The sequence below is a fragment of the Conger conger genome, chromosome 15, assembly GCF_963514075.1.
Source record: "Conger conger chromosome 15, fConCon1.1, whole genome shotgun sequence".
NCBI classification, from domain to species: Eukaryota; Metazoa; Chordata; class Actinopteri; order Anguilliformes; family Congridae; genus Conger; species Conger conger.
In genome coordinates, this window is record NC_083774.1 from 38,170,577 (window position 1) to 38,186,850 (window position 16,274).

Genomic DNA, 16,274 nt, shown 5'->3' on the forward strand with positions numbered 1-16,274 from the left:
CTTCCTTTGTACATCAAGATGCATGTGCATTATTTTCACATCCTCAACAAAAGGTAGAAGATGAGGGGTATTCGGATTCATGCTCACCTGTAACATCCAAATTCAGAGCCCTTGGGCTGACACATTCATTCCATTGAGTATCTCAAATTTGTTTGAATAACCACACATTATGGAGGACACTCATCACCTGAAATCATTGCTTTGCATTCAATGGTAGGTGCCACTTTATTAAGGTTATGGCATAACTTCAAAGCCTGAGATGACGTTTTGTGGATGTTTTTTTTCCTCATCGAAGCCAGCCACTATTTTCACTGCATCAATCACATGGGGGACATTAGCTGGTACAAATTGTTTCAACTTGCCAATATTTCTTCCTGGGCAAGTCTTCCTGTGTCATGCATCTTTTGTATGATATATTCATACTTTGTCACATCATGTCCATGCTTATTGTAGAGATCAATCAATCAATCAATCAATCAATTTTATTTGTATAGCGCTTTTTACAAAGGGCCTTTGTCACAAAGCAGCTTTACAGAGAAACTGGGCCCCAAGAGTACGGCAACAGTAGCAAGGAAAAACTCCCTGGAAATAGGAAGAAACCTTGAGAAGAACCTGACTCAGTAGGGGAACCCATCTGCCGGTGGTTGACATCGGTTTTTAGAAAGAATGGATTAAAACAGAAAACCAGATTAAATAAAAGTATATAAATGTCCAATTATAATCTTGAAGCAGAGATGAGGTTGACGGATGGCAGGAACACCAATGGGTGGCACTGTCAGGCAAGGGGACAGGCTTGGTGCTACAGCTGAATCAGCAGTGGCAGGAGGGAGTTGTACGGTTGGTCTTGGGCTGGAGCTCCGGACCAGGAGGGGGTGTGCAGGAAAAGTTGGGCTAGTGCTCCGTGCAGGTGCCCAGAGCAGGGAGAAGAGGAAAGTACCATTGTTAGGGGGTCCAGATAGTAATTGGTCAATCACAGCATGAGGGAGAGTGCCTGCGTGCGATAAGGAGAACCCCAGCAGAATAAGGCTATAGCAGCATAGCTAAGGGGAACAGAGGCAATGGCCAACACAGCCATGAGGACAGGCTTGAGACAGTCACCACCAGACCATGACTGGTTGTGCTTAACACAGCACTACCAACAATGATCCACTGACAGCACTGACCGCCAAGTCCACCAGAGACTATAGCTTATGCCAGCCACCCACTCCTGCCCCTGAACTATAGGACAGACTAAAGAGATAAGTCTTTAGCCTAGTTGTAAATAAGGTGATAGTGTCTGCACCCCGAACATGAGCAGGCAATTTGTTCCACAGGAAAGGAGCACGATAGGAAAAGGCTCTGCCACCTATGGAACTTCCAGACAAAAGAGCATTGCAGTAATCTAATCTTGAGGTAACAAAAGCATGCACTAGCTTTTTTGCATCATTTATGGACAGTATCTTCCAAACTTTGGAGATATTCCTCAAGTGATAAAAAGCAACCCGAGAGATGTTTTTAATACGTGCATCAAACGCAAGATCTGGATCAAAAGTAACACCAAGGTCTTTGATGACAGCACTTGGAGTGATGCAAATTCCATCAATGTTTGGCATATCATCAGATAATTTACATCTCAAGGACATGGGCCCCACTACCATTATCTCAGTCTTATCTGAGTTTAGCAAAAGAAAGTTTTGATTCATCCATTCCTTTATGTCTTCAAGACAAGCTTCCATTTTTGACAGCTGGACAACTTCCTCAGGTTTGACTGATAGATACAACTGTGTGTCGTCAGCATAGCAGTGGAAGTTAATGCCATGTTTGCGAATAACTTGTCCCAGGGGAAGCATATATAGAGAGAAAAGCAAGGGCCCAAGCACAGATCCTTGTGGTACTCTGTATCTAACCCTGGATTGATAAGAGGAGTCATTGTTAAAGTGCACAAATTGATATCGATCTGATAGGTATGATCTGATAGGTATGATCTAAACCAAGAGAGAGCCTGTCCACGGAGGCCTACAAGATTTTCAAGTCTATCCAACAGGATCAGGTGATCAACTGTGTCGAATGCTGCACTTAAATCTAGAAGCACAAGTACAGAGATGCAGCCACTGTCAGAAGCGAGGAGTAGGTCATTGAGTATTTTGACCAGGGCTGTTTCAGTGTTGTGGAAGGGTCTAAAACCAGATTGAAAATCTTCCAATACATGATTGGGGTGCAGAAATGAACAAAGTTGTTTTGAAATTACCTTTTCTACTACTTTAGACAGGAACGGGAGGTTTGAAATGCGCCTATAGTTGGACAAATCATTCACATCTAAGTTTGGCTTCTTAAGAAGTGGTTTAATGACTCCAAGTTTAAGAGTCTGTGGTATGTGTCCAGATGCTAAAGAAGGATTGACAATATGTAGGAGTGGTGCTCCAATCACCGGTAGTAGCTCCTTCAAAAGCTTTGTTGGGATAGGGTCTAGAAGTCAAGTAGAAGATTTCGAAGAATTAACTATGGTATTAAATTCAATGAGCTCTATTGGAGTAAAATAGTTCAGTCGTTCTGAGGATTGTGCATCTATGTGTTGAGTGGATGGAAAGACAGGCCCTATAGGAGGGGTGGCAGAAGAACTTTGAATCTTGTCCCTGATTTTTTACATTTTGTCATCAAGAAATTCATGAAATCATTGCTACTAAACAATATTGAGACACAGGGATCAACATGATTCTTAGTCAATCTGGCAAGTTTTAAACAGGTGCCTAGGATTGTTTCTATTTTCATCAATTAAGGTAGAGAAATATGATGAACTTGCTGTGGAGAGGGCATGTTTATAGGTTAGTAGGCTGTCTTTCCAGGCATGGAGGAATACCTGAAATTTCATAGAGTGCCACTTGCGCTCAAGTTGGTGTGAAGCTTGCTTGAGAGCACTTTGTAACTTTGTTTACAAATAAAGATATAATTATAATTATTGAGTCACAGATGCAGATTAAGCCAAATTTATAAATTTAATTGAAGATTATGCATACAAAGCATTTAGTCCAGGATTAAGATTAATCTGTGTTCATGTAACCGGCCCCTATTTTGTTATTGACCATCATCTTATATTACAGCCCATGCCATTGCTTACATTATGTCACATGAGAGTTCTTCATAATAGATAAATGGTTATTTATTTGATCTTATTTATTGATATATGAATTACATACCACACCAGACCTGAGGTTTTGGCAAGCCTTTCTCCAGCCATCTTGAAAGACTTTGCCAAAACGTTAGCTCAGGTGTGGTAGTTCATTGATATATGAATTAATAAATGAAATAACCACTATATTTTTGTGTGCTTCTTCAGTTGTCACACACTTGATGTCATATACAAAATATGTCTTCACTTTTAGTTTCTACATCTTGAATTAGCATAGGAATCGTGATTAATTTCTATATCCATAATGTTGTTTAGGCTGCACCATTCTGGAGACTCTAGCTCAGAGACTTAAGACTTGACTCGGACTCTAGCTCAGAGACTTCAGACTTGACTCAGACTTGCATTTGATGACTTGTGAACATCTCTGGGTCCAAGTCACAGCGAATAATCACACAGGGTTTCTTCACTCTCTCTCTCTCCATGCACACGTTTCCCACATGGTACTTTCACCCTCCAAGAAGGGATCTGCTCATGATCCAAAACATACAAGCTCATCTATGAAGCATGGTGGAGGAAGCATCACGGCTGCTTCTGGAGTGGGCTCACTAATCTTTATTGATTATGTAACTCAGAATTCAGAAGTCTGCAAAAACATTCTGTCTGACAAGTTATGGAGAAATGTGTTCAAACGAATTGGGAGGAAAGTTACGATATTCTGAGTACGATAAAAATTATAATATTCTATGGAGCCTGAAAAGGGACATTGCAAAAATAATAATTGTGCGCACAAGTTATTTTTCTCATGAGCACAAGCTGGCTTGTTAAATAATGCAAATTCAAGTCTAGTTGAGTACTAGAGGCTGGACAAATGCACAAAATACACATTGAACTGGCATTATTAAATAAACCTTTCAAAGAACTAATGCAGAGGCATGCACATATAGTGGCATAGGCCCTGGGGATGTTTGACTTTACTTTAATGACTGATGTTTGTAACAGACTAACATCTTAAATGTTAAGATGCCATTCATGTGAGCGTGCATTTAGGTATTTTTGATTCTCTCTTTATTTCCATGTTCTGTATATGTAGGCCTTTGTGCATATATATGTACTGTATTTCATTCAGTTTTGTGTTTTTGATACACTCCAGGAAGAATAGCCGTTTCATCAACAGCAGCGAGTGGGAATCCACATAAACAAATAAAAACATTAACATAAATAAACAAATATTACCATCTTAGCCACTGAACATGCAAAGAACACCACTGATTTACCTTTTGCTTGCTAGCTAGCTTGCAGGCCTAACATCAAGGGGGGTTTACCCTCATATACAAAACTGGATGATCCCACTCAGTAAAAAAACCCAGATATTGTTTTCTTGAACACAGGCAGGCATTGGTCCTGTCAGGGATTCTGTTTTTAATAGTTATTACCCCCCTTGTGCCTGCCCCCACTTGGCACTCATAGGCTCCTTGATATCTTTGGCTCAGCTGCTTGAGCTCTGTGAAGCCTGTGCATGAATGCAGGGCAGATGTCCCGCACACCAGCCCCGATGCCTCCCTTTCATTCGTTGTGCTTCCAGTGCTACCCTGAACCCTCCCCCAGGGGGGCAGTACCACCCACATTAAGAAACCCTAAATTAAAATATAGTGATTAGCTACTAACTAGCTAAACCATGGTGAAATGACATCATGCCACTGGTCATTATTGGGCTCCATGTTATAGCAGTGGTGCCAGCAAAAGAGACTATAAATAAATTCCAATATCCAATATTGTTGACTATTTTTAGCAGCCTCGCCTAAGATGAAATTACATAACAATAAAGTAATACAAATAATGCTTAAAATTCTTAATATAGAGTTAATATTCCATTGAGAGAATAATTAATGGAATAATTAAAGAACATACCGTTCAAAAGCCATGTGATGAAAAAGCTAAAATTAATGACTATTTTTATATATTTTTTTATTATTAGAGTTTAGGTATTTGAAGTGAGGCTCAATGGCTGGGAAGGTTGAAATGTACTATAATTTACCACACACACAATTGTTATGAACCAGTAATAATATCAAATACATTATTTGTCTAAGCTAAAAAAAAGAATTAAAAAAAGAACATTTTCAAATACTTTTTTAAAAATGTAAATGAAAAAAAAGGTTCCCAAGCTAGAGTAGTTGTGCTATAATTTGTGATGAGCTGTACACACACAAAGAATGTTACCTGGTGGGGACTGCAGTAACCACTTGTGACCACTAAGACCCCTAAACACACACACACACACACACAGAATTTAGTCATAAAATTGCACCCGCTGGGGACTGTTGAGAAAACTGCATGGGGCATATTAAAAGGCTGTTTTCTATTGATTTGTTGGGGTCTGCCATGGGGTTGGTGTGCATTCAGGCCCATGTCCCCAACAGTATATAAAAACGAGCATACACACACACACATACACTGTTTTTGTTGTTCTTACAGTGTTGACCATGGAGGAGAGAACAGGACCAAACCAGGACCCAGGAAATGTGAGTCTGTATGAACACAAAACAGTTTCTACAGGTACACACTGTACTGTATGCGTGTGTATATGAGAGAAAGAGAGACTTTACCAAGAAATCTCTCTTACACACTTAATGCACATGTATGTTTATATTTGTGTGTTTAACAAACAGGTATTATCATAGCTTTCTCTCACACACACAATGAGGTGAATATTAATAATGATAATGTATCTCATGAATGCCTCTGGTGTGCAGACCGCTGTCAGCTCACACTGGATCCAAACACAGCGCACAGAGAGCTGTCTCTGCCTGAGGGGAACAGGACAGTGAGAAACACACCATGGACAGACGAGGAGCTGTATCCTGATCATCCAGAGAGATTTGAGTGCTGGCGACAGGTTGTATGCAGAGAGAGTGTGTGTGAGCGCTGTTACTGGGAGGCTGAGTACAGTGTGTCTAAGGGGAGTGGGGTTTCTATAGCAGTGACATACAAAGGAATTGACAGGAAAGGAGGGGATTCTGACTGTGGGTTTGGACAGAATAAGAACTCATGGAGTCTGAGGTGCAGTGATCACAATTACTCTGTCTGGCACAACAAGAATGAAACACGCATACCTGCCCCCCCCTCCCCCTACCGCAGATCAGGAAAATGTGATGATGATGATGGTAGAGGAGTGTGTGTACACCGGGTAGGAGTGTGTGTGGACCGCCTGGCCGGAACTCTGTCCTTCTATAGCATCTCTGACTCTGACACACTGACCCTCCTGTACAAATTTCACACACACTTCACTGAACACATGCCCCTCTGTGCTGGATTTTATGTGTTTAACTCCTCAGTGTCCCTCTGTCAACTGGAGTAGAGACACACACAATGCACTCATGCATGTGCACACACAATAACGCCCGCACACACACACTCTCACAATCACAAATACAGTACAGTACAATAGATTTTGTGCCAACTTCTACACTTAATGATCTAATCAGCTAAATAATGTCTTCATCAGACATCTTTATATACACCAGCTGAAGATGTACTGTGCTTAAGTACAGGAGTGAAACAACATTATTTCCAGAGCTTTCAGAAAAATAAATAGTTTTTTGGTAAAAATTGGTAAAATGATAATTGGTTGAAAGAGAAACCAGCTTCCAGGACCGGAGCTACACCCCAGGACTAGATTCGGCTGTAAATTATGCTGATACAGTACAGAACACATTAGTTGACTAAATGGCTTTAAGTCATTAAGGGTCCAAGGTATCAAATGAGCCTCAAACCACCATGCTGCTACCTGACATACAGTAGATATGAAAATAATTGTTTCTCCTGTAGAACACAATGGAAAAAATATTCAGGAGAAACTATTCTTTTCATATCTACTGCATATCTGGCAGGTGGTTTGAGGGTCATTTGATACCTTGGACCCATGATCCCATGCTCTCCAGGCTTCTGATTGTCTCCACCAGCCCACACTCTCCAAGTCCAGTTACCAATTACCCTTCAATCAGCCTCACACCTGCCCCTAATCTTTCCACTCACACTTGCACACACAATTCAAGATCCCAGGTCAGTGTTTGTTTTGTTCAAACCAATGATATACTGTTTTTGTTGACGGTCGTTTTATGTATGATTTACCTTATTTATGAACTGAACTGAACTTTCAATGCATCTTTTAATCTTCATGTCCTAAGGATTAAGATTACAATCTATTGGTTGGAGTGCATCATGTGATTTCATGGTATAAAGTTAAAGAGTGTTAAAATTATTGAAATTAATTTGAAGGCATCATGTGATTATCCAGGTATAAATACTGGGTTAAAACTAACTTTAACAACTGAATGAATTGTATAATTTTGCCTCAAATGAAATATTTATGAAAAAAGGCATGACAAATTAGTTCACTTATATTACTGAAGCTTGTTGGATGAACAACAAAAACAAATGAACAATAAACTCCCTCTGTCTCTGCGCATCTGAGAGCATTTGCAGGGGTGTCTGCTTTCTTTTTCTTTTGAAATTCTTTTTCCTCATTAATGCATGATTGACTGTTTAAAAAGTAGATCTACAGCTTGGGTGACCAGCAAGCCTGTTTTGCTTGTGGTTCGGTGGGTATCCTTATGTCTTCGGCATGGTGCGAGTGTTGTGCCCGAGATGGAGGAGGTTCTCCAGTTGGCCATGGAAATCTGTCATAGCCTTTCAGATGAATAAAGCAGTTGTAGTGTTTTTAGAAGAAGATCAATTCCTTAATAGGCTGATTAAGAGCAATGTCTCTCTCAGTAATGCATTTCTACCGGTTTTATCGCTATAATTTCATGTTTTGAGTGAGGAGAAATGGGTCACAATGGCTTTACTTACCTGCGTAAGCAGCAGGCTTGGGGAGGTGCACCCGGAGGAAGCGCATTCTGCTGGTAGGATGGTTATTTCCTGAATTTCTGAACAGTCGGTAAATCATCGAAATCGGTAAACCATGCAAAAAAGTCCAGTAACCAGGAAACCTGTCAGCGGGGCAGAAGTACAGGCGGACGGTAGGCAGGCCTGGGGTCGATGACGGCGCAAGAGTCAAGACCGAAGTCAGCTCCGCGGGGCAAAAGCACAAAGACAACAGGCAAAGTTTGTGGTACTGGCAGGCAATGGTCAACAAAACATAAGTCAATAATCTTTGGTCAATAAACAGGCTTTGATCATAACAGGTAGCCAATGACTTGACAAAACCCTTAAAAGTGCTCAGACGAACAGGAGGCAACAATTTCGCAAAGACAAGACATGAAACTGAGTTTATATGTAGGTGTAGACAGGTGCAGACAATTAGCTTGAGAGCAGCATGAGAATGGAAATTAGGTGTGGAGGATTGACTAGTTAACGAGATAATTAGTAATCGTTAGTAATAAACCTATCCTGCGCTAGGGTTAGTAAATTAGTAAATGACATGCACAAGAAACGTAAGGTAACATGAACACATGGTTAGAATGTTAGTATTACCCAATCCTGATCTAAAGTTAGTAGATTAGTAAGAAGACAAGGGAAATTGAAACAATTAGGGTGTGAGTGACAGAAAGGGAGAGAGAAAGCAGGAATGCAAGGTTAGCAGAAAGACACAAAAAAGTGTATGCTAAACACTGAACAGAACAACATAGCATGAAACAAATGACATAAGTTTGCAAAACTATGACAATAAAGTATATAACGTGACATGACAAGACTAACAATTAAATCGTAACAACTAAACATGAAACGTAACATGACATGAAAATGAAACGTAACAAGAAATAAAACATAAAAACGTGGCGAGACCAGACTAACATAATACATGACATGACAATAACGTAACTAAGACAATGACTAAACATGCAACATGACGTGACAAGCATGAAACGTGACATTTTTCCCGGATCGGGGCAAATTAAGCACTTCAGAGACTTGTGGGCTTTGATCTCCTTAGCTATAAAAAGGTCTTTTTTGCTTAAGAAAGCATGTAACTGTGATAAGGAAGGCATCTAAAGGCGGAAATAATTGGGGGGAAAAAATGGAACTGAATAAAAATGGCAATGATCATGCATCACAGGGTGTCTCCTGTCTATTTTCATTGCCTGCTTCTCTGTTTCTTTTACTTAATCTCCAAATGCAGGTTTTTAAGGAGCACTGTCATGCTTGTTTCAGTTTAATTTATCCAATAATGTTTCCAAATTCTAGCCTGCATGCATATCAAAGGCAGCCTATTGAAGATCAAAATAACCATATTATTATATTTTATACATTATATTTGTACTATTATATAAAAATATCCATAAATAGCATTACATTTAACATAATTGTGAATGAATACAACACACCAGATTTCAATTTCACATAAAAGTATATTTATTAGCCTTAAACATATTTACATTCATGGACAGTTTGGCAGTATTTTAATGAAACTGTACACTGTACAAAAAAACTGTAAAAAAAAGAAAAGAAAAAAAAACACAAACCCTCGGCATACTACCTGCATGACGTATTTGTGCCCACCTCTTTTTATGGAGAGTAGCTCCCTTAAATTAATGTACTAAAGCTGCCTCATTTTTCGCAGCCACTCCTCTTTGCTCATGGTTTCTGTTTTGAGGCAGTAAATTTTCCCTTTATATTGGCTGTGGCCAGTTTCCCCTGTGCGAAACTGGCCACATTTCCTACACAAATTAGTTGTTACCTTCCGGGTGTACTTCCTTTTTAGTGTACTCTCTGCAGGTGGAGAGGGCACAGGAGAAATGGCAACAGTGGTGTGCAATAGGGCAGTAGGCACAGACCCAACAGGAGCTGGCTTGGGTAGTAACCTATACAACTGAGGTGCCTTAGGGGCTGAGGTAGCTGAGGGAGAGGGCCGAATCTTTCTTAATTTGGTTTTCGCCTGCCCAGCTGTGTTTGCTGGCATGTTATAATGATGTAATTGGTGGCTGTAGTTTGGTGGCGCAACAGGCTGCACTCGTGCTGGTGGCAGGGTATCCAAAGTGACTGGCCTAGCCACAGGAAGCTGCAGCCCCTGCATAAGCACTGAGACCTCCTGAGCCTTCAATCGCTCATTGTGCCAGGTCATCAGGGTCCTCTGGTTTACCTCCACTAATTGGAGTGTAGTCTGCTGCATCACTATCACGTTACTCAAGATTAACTGCCGTATTCTCCTATAAAGTCCCACCTGGACACCGATACTGTGCCCTGTTTTTTGGGGCTGCGGTAGATGTTGCTCAGCCTTATAAAAATCATCTCCACTAGACGACAGCAGTTAGGCCACTGCGCTGGAGAGCCACTAGAGCCTAGCACACACCTTTTGGTGCTGTCTACACCAGGAGTAAAAACTGCCTTCTTTTTTGGGGACCTAAAACTCCCCGTAACTAGCCTGGGATGATGACGGGCGGCATAGGTCACCCTGTCTTTATCAAACTGCTCCAGGTTCTGCCACAAACATATAATTGTTGCCACCTGTTGGTTTGTCATTGTCAGGCTGGATTGACTACGCAGTTCCACCAGGTATTCCAGCAACTCATCCACCCTGTTCAATCCAGGAACCCCATGTCAGTCAACCTGGAAATATATAACTGGTGTTTAGATGGGTGTACATATGCATTTCAGTTTCATTTAGTTTCATTATGGAAATCATACACTACTACATTTGTGTATTTGTTTCTCATTGGAAAATGACTAAATTATTGGGAATGTGACTACTATCATTTGACTACTATAGGGAACCTTACCGTTGCTGAGGGCACATGGCCAGGTGGACCTTGGGCGTCAAGCAGAGGTCCAGAGGGCAGCTGGGCAGCAGGTAGCACTGGAGCAGGTGGACCCTGGGCAGAGGGCAGCTGGGCAGCGGGCAGCATCACTGGAGCAGGTGGACCCTGGGCAGAGGGCAGCTGGGCAGCGGGCAGCATCACTGGAGCAGGTGGACCCTGGGCAGAGGGCAGCGGGTAGCAGCACTGGAGCAGGTGGACCCTGGGCAGAGGGCAGAGGGCAGCGGGTAGCAGCACTGGAGCAGGTGGACCCTGGGCAGAGGGCAGCTGGGCAGCGGGCAGCATCACTGGAGCAGGTGGACCCTGGGCAGAGGGCAGAGGGCAGCGGGCAGCACAGGAGCAGGTGGACCCTGGGCAGAGGGCAGCTGGGCAGCAGGCAGCATCACTGGAGCAGGTGGACCCTGGGCAGAGGGCAGCGGGCAGCACAGGAGCAGGTGGACCCTGGGCAGAGGGCAGCTGGGCAGCGGGCAGCACAGGAGCAGGTGGACCCTGGGCAGAGGGCGAGTGGGCAGCAGGCAGCACAGGAGCAGGTGGACCCTGGGCAGAGGGCAGCTGGGCAGCGGGCAGCATCACTGGAGCAGGTGGACCCTGGGCAGAGGGCAGCTGGGCAGCGGGCAGCACTGGATCAGGTGGACCCTGGGCAGAGGGCAGCTGGGCAGTGGGCAGCATCACTGGAGCAGGTGGACCCTGGGCAGAGGGCAGCGGGTAGCAGCACTGGAGCAGGTGGACCCTGGGCAGAGGGCAGCGGGCAGCAGCACTGGAGCAGGTGGACCCTGGGCAGAGGGCAGCTGGGCAGCGGGCAGCATCACTGGAGCAAGTGGACCCTGGGCAGAGGGCAGAGGGCAGCGGGCAGCACAGGAGCAGGTGGACCCTGGGCAGAGGGCAGCTGGGCAGCAGGCAGCATCACTGGAGCAGGTGGACCCTGGGCAGAGGGCAGCGGGCAGCACAGGAGCAGGTGGACCCTGGGCAGAGGGCAGCTGGGCAGCGGGCAGCACAGGAGCAGGTGGACCCTGGGCAGAGGGCAGCTGGGTGCTAACCAGAGGTGGAGCAGAGGGCGGCTGGGCAGCATCAGGCGCTACTGGTGGCACTAAACTTTCAACAATGGCCTCCTCTCCCAAGGTATCCACAAAGCCTTCATCCTCTTCTCCTTGTTCCTCTATATCAAGGTCCTCCAGCAACTCTGAGGTCCTATCTGAGCCAGGGGTCATGTCCTCCAGGGGCTGTTTACTCTGCCTCAACAGGTATTGGACTCCAGTATGATATTAGTTTGTCATACATTTGTCACAAATTATCTTATCTACCTGTGTGTACTGCAGGGGGAGAAAATTGGGGGACCAATTTCCTGCCAAACAACGTGGTGTAGTTGGTGTTCACGGCATACACCAGCTCCCCTGTGTAGGTCCGCAGGGGCAAGAGCAGCTGCAGCACGGCCTTTATTCCAGCGGAATATACCTTCCAACAGATATATCTGAAAATTTAAACTATTGGCGCTGTTCCCTGTGAAAACCAAAAGAGGCCAATACATTACATAGAGAAACACAACAGTGGAGCACAATACATTACATAGAGAAATACAGTGTATTTGTTAGGAAAATGTGTATTATGTTAATTGCAATGAAATAAACAAACAGTAATGACAGTAATGACAGGTGTGGTATTTTCTGCAAAGACAAACCTGGAATAAATCTGGCCAGGTGGCAGTGAAAGGACTCCAGCGACGTTGAGCCCCTGGCACACCTATAGGTTTTCAGGGCAATTCCACCCTTGGTGACCGTCCCCGTTTCTGTGTAGAGCTCTACATTTGGGGGGTCCTGAATGCAGCCAACATGTCGCTTCTGGACCCGCCACAAGTGCATCATCCGCACAGTGTCGAAGAGCGGAACACCCATGGAGTCTTTGCCCTTGTCCCCAATAAGCTCTTCTGTGAGCATGTCCACGAGGCTGATGGTGTTGTCTGTCCCTCGTGTCCTTCTCTTACAGTGTAGTGCCAGCTCTGCCTTGGAGATGTGCTTGTCCACTTCTGCATCCATCAGAACAGGCCAGCCTTCTTGGGTCAACTGCTCCCTTTTGGCCCTTCGCAGTTGGGCAAGGTCCCCAGCGTCCCATTCAAAAATGCACGCCGACAGCCTCGCCATAAAGATGGGATACAGCTGGTGGGCATCCGTTGTGACCCCTCCAGCCAGACGTTGGATGAAGCACCAGATGTCAAGGCGGATAATTACATTTGGCCAGCCATTAAACCTCTGCTTCAGCTTTGTGTCTCCCGCCTCCTTGCAGCAGTGGGAGTCCACATACAGCAGAGTGGGAGGAGCAACACCTGCCCCCCTGTATCACTCCACCAACCCCGCTGTCATCGCATCAATTCCACCGCCTTCGTCTGCTGTCAGGACACTAATCAGTACCTGACCGATTTCATTGCCCACGGACATCAGCCACTGTGCCGTCCCCTTCGCAGGCCCACTCAATTTCTTTGTGATCTGAAAAAAAGAAAGAAATTCTACACATAGAAAACAAATAAATAATCATCATTATAATTATCAAAAAAAAACTGAAAAATGGTGATCAAACAATAACAAAATTATATCAACAATACATTTCAAATTAGTGTGCAATTATAAATACAGATCAGACCTTTTTGGTGGAATCCATTTTTAAAGTTGACCCATAAGTGGAGGTGAGGGCTGCCTTGATGTCCTCCAGCCTGGTGAGGATGTCCTTGCTGTACACAGTGAGGAGGCACTTGTAGTTTGGCACTGGCACAGGTGGTGGAGGTTCCTGAAACGTCAGCTGTTGGAGGCCGGGTTTGTTTTGAAACCCCATACACTCTGAGGTGTACCGACTCACCGCTGTAACCACTCCTCACTGTGGTTCTCTGTCAGTTGACCTATGAGCCGCACCGGTCCATTCCCCAGGGTCCTCTCACGCAACAAGCGAATGACACGTATGTGACAGGCAAGTCTGAAGAGGAAATCAATTCAAGTATAATTTTCAGGGACGCTTTTTGAAATAAATACTGTCAAAGGTCATAAAAAGCTCATACATAAGTGAATAAGAGGGCAAAATAATTACTTGCGGGTGAGGATGACCCTGAACTCGGACCGATGGGCCAGGTCTAACTGCTGCAGCACGGTGTGTCCCCAGGACAGGTAGCTGGACCTACACCTGGTGCAGATAAGGGTCTCTGACCATATTGTAGTGGTTGTCGATGTCCAGCACTTGCCGCACCCTCCTGTGCAGTCCACCACCACACAACTGATGTCCGGCACAGGCAGGGCTGGTGCACTGGAGGCGTAGCTTCCACAGCCTATAGGGCATCCAGACCAGGAGCCGGTGGGAGAAGAACCTGTCTGGAGTGGGAGCCTGATGGTATAAGACAGTTGGAGGTGGGGGGTGGTACCACAGCTGTAGACTGTCCTTCAGCTCCAGCTTGCCTTTGCTATTCCCCCGAAACACGGCTTCAGCCACCCACTTCTGGTCATGCTGCAGCATTGTCTGCGGCCAGAGCAATGGCAGTTCCACCGGGTCTGCAGGCTAGGTTGAGACGATAAGTTTACACAACATGAAACTACTTTGAACGACAAAATGTCTATATTTGAAGTGGCCTCTTACTGTGGTGTCTGTTGCTGGGGGAAGGAAGAAGGAAGAGGAGGGCTGGATGATGGGCCGGAGAGCTGGAGAGGGTTGGGGGTCAGAGGTTGATGTGGATGTGGCAGGAATCAGGTATCCGGCCTTCTTGGAGTCACTGGGCCGCATCCTGGAAAGGGTGCCACCCGGAGACTCCATAGTTCTGCTGGGCGTTGTGTAAAGTTTTAATGCAATAAAGAGGTGCAATTATGAACTTTCAACTTACATGCCCTTCACTTTTAAATGTGTATATTTCGAGTGGCATCTTACTGTGGTGTCTGATGCTGGAGGAAGGAAGAAGGAAGAGGAGGACTGGATGATGGGCTGGAGAGCTGGAGAGGATTGGGGGTCAGAGGTTGATGTGGATGTGGCAGGAATCGGTGGAGTCTGTGGAGTCTATTGAGAGGGGTTGGGTAAAGATTTAATACAATAAAAAGGTGTATTATGAACTTTCAACTTACATGTCCTTCACTTTCAATGAAATGAAGTGGTATTATATATATATTTTCACCTGAGTGGGTTTCCTCTGCACATTCCAATTAGGCCTGGCTGCAGCCACATGCGAGCCCCCAAACCTTGACTTTTCAAACAGTTCACAAAACGTCGGTAATGGTTATCCTAAGGTGGTTAAAAGTTGGTTGGTCAGTGAAACATAAAAGGGTAGAAAGTGACTATGTTTCAAATTAAGATGTAACTGCAATAATACAGTATGCTCACCATTGAAATCGACATTTTGGGCCGATTGGCAGGACTGCACAGTGGTGTGCCTCGGCCAAGAGCAGTGCCCACTGTGCTAGTGCTGTGGGTTACGTCCTCTGCACTGGTGCTGGCGCTCACTGCAATAGTGCTGGAGGTGGCACCCACAGCACTGGTGCTGGCTGCGGCGTCCACATTGGCTGGTGGATGACCCTGCAATATATGACATACGACACATAATATTATACAGCCTTCCAAATTCTATCTGCACAATTTGAAAATGTGGAAATGTGGGATAATCGGAGGCACCTTGAAATCCACACGAGCAGGTGTCATATTTCCCCCAAAGACTGGCCTGCCCCTTCGACTGAAGCGGGCACTCTTCTACCTGTAACCATGAAGAATAACTATGATGCTATTTTGTGTATGGCATCACATCTCCAAGTAACCAGAATTCAATGAATAACTATATCAACATTGCATTTAATAGTTAGGTTATCTGCTAGTTGTATCATTTACCTTCTGGTATAGTTTGTGCCACCTCTTCTGTCGAGGAGCAGGTCTGTTGCCCTCTCCAGAAGGCCACACTCCTGAGCTGGCAAACCTCTGCAGGCGTGCTAGCCATTCCCCATCACCCATCGCTTTGTGCGACTTAGACATGTTGTCCAACTGACATGATACAGAACACAGTGAATTGTCATTATAATAAAAAACATAAGACAAACAACACAAGAATAACACAAATCCGCACTGCCATTATAGTCATACCCAATGAGAAAAGAGGGCCTACAAAAACACAATTGACACACTTAACAGTTTCAATGAAACCTCTGGGTCTCTAGGGATAGTTTAATAGGGAGGGCAAAGTGGAGCTTTATAGGACTGATCCGATATTGTTTTCCGTGCAGCGAATTTCGCCTTTTGGTGTGCACAGACTCATTAGAACTCATTAGTTTGTTAATCTGCGAAATTCTGTGCGGAAATTCGCATGGAAAATCTGCCTTGGTGTGGAAGGGCCACTGTGTGTGCACGTGAGTTCGTCAATACATTTCTCACAGAAAACGTAATTTGTCGACTTTGGTGATCAAACTTAC

General features: G+C 44.4%; 1 pseudogene; it reads left to right on the plus strand.

Annotated features, from left to right (window-relative positions):
- Positions 1–14,940, plus strand: part of LOC133111360 (uncharacterized) — a 45,515-nt pseudogene extending 30,575 nt beyond the window's left edge.
- Positions 14,941–16,274: the final 1,334 nt, after the last annotated feature.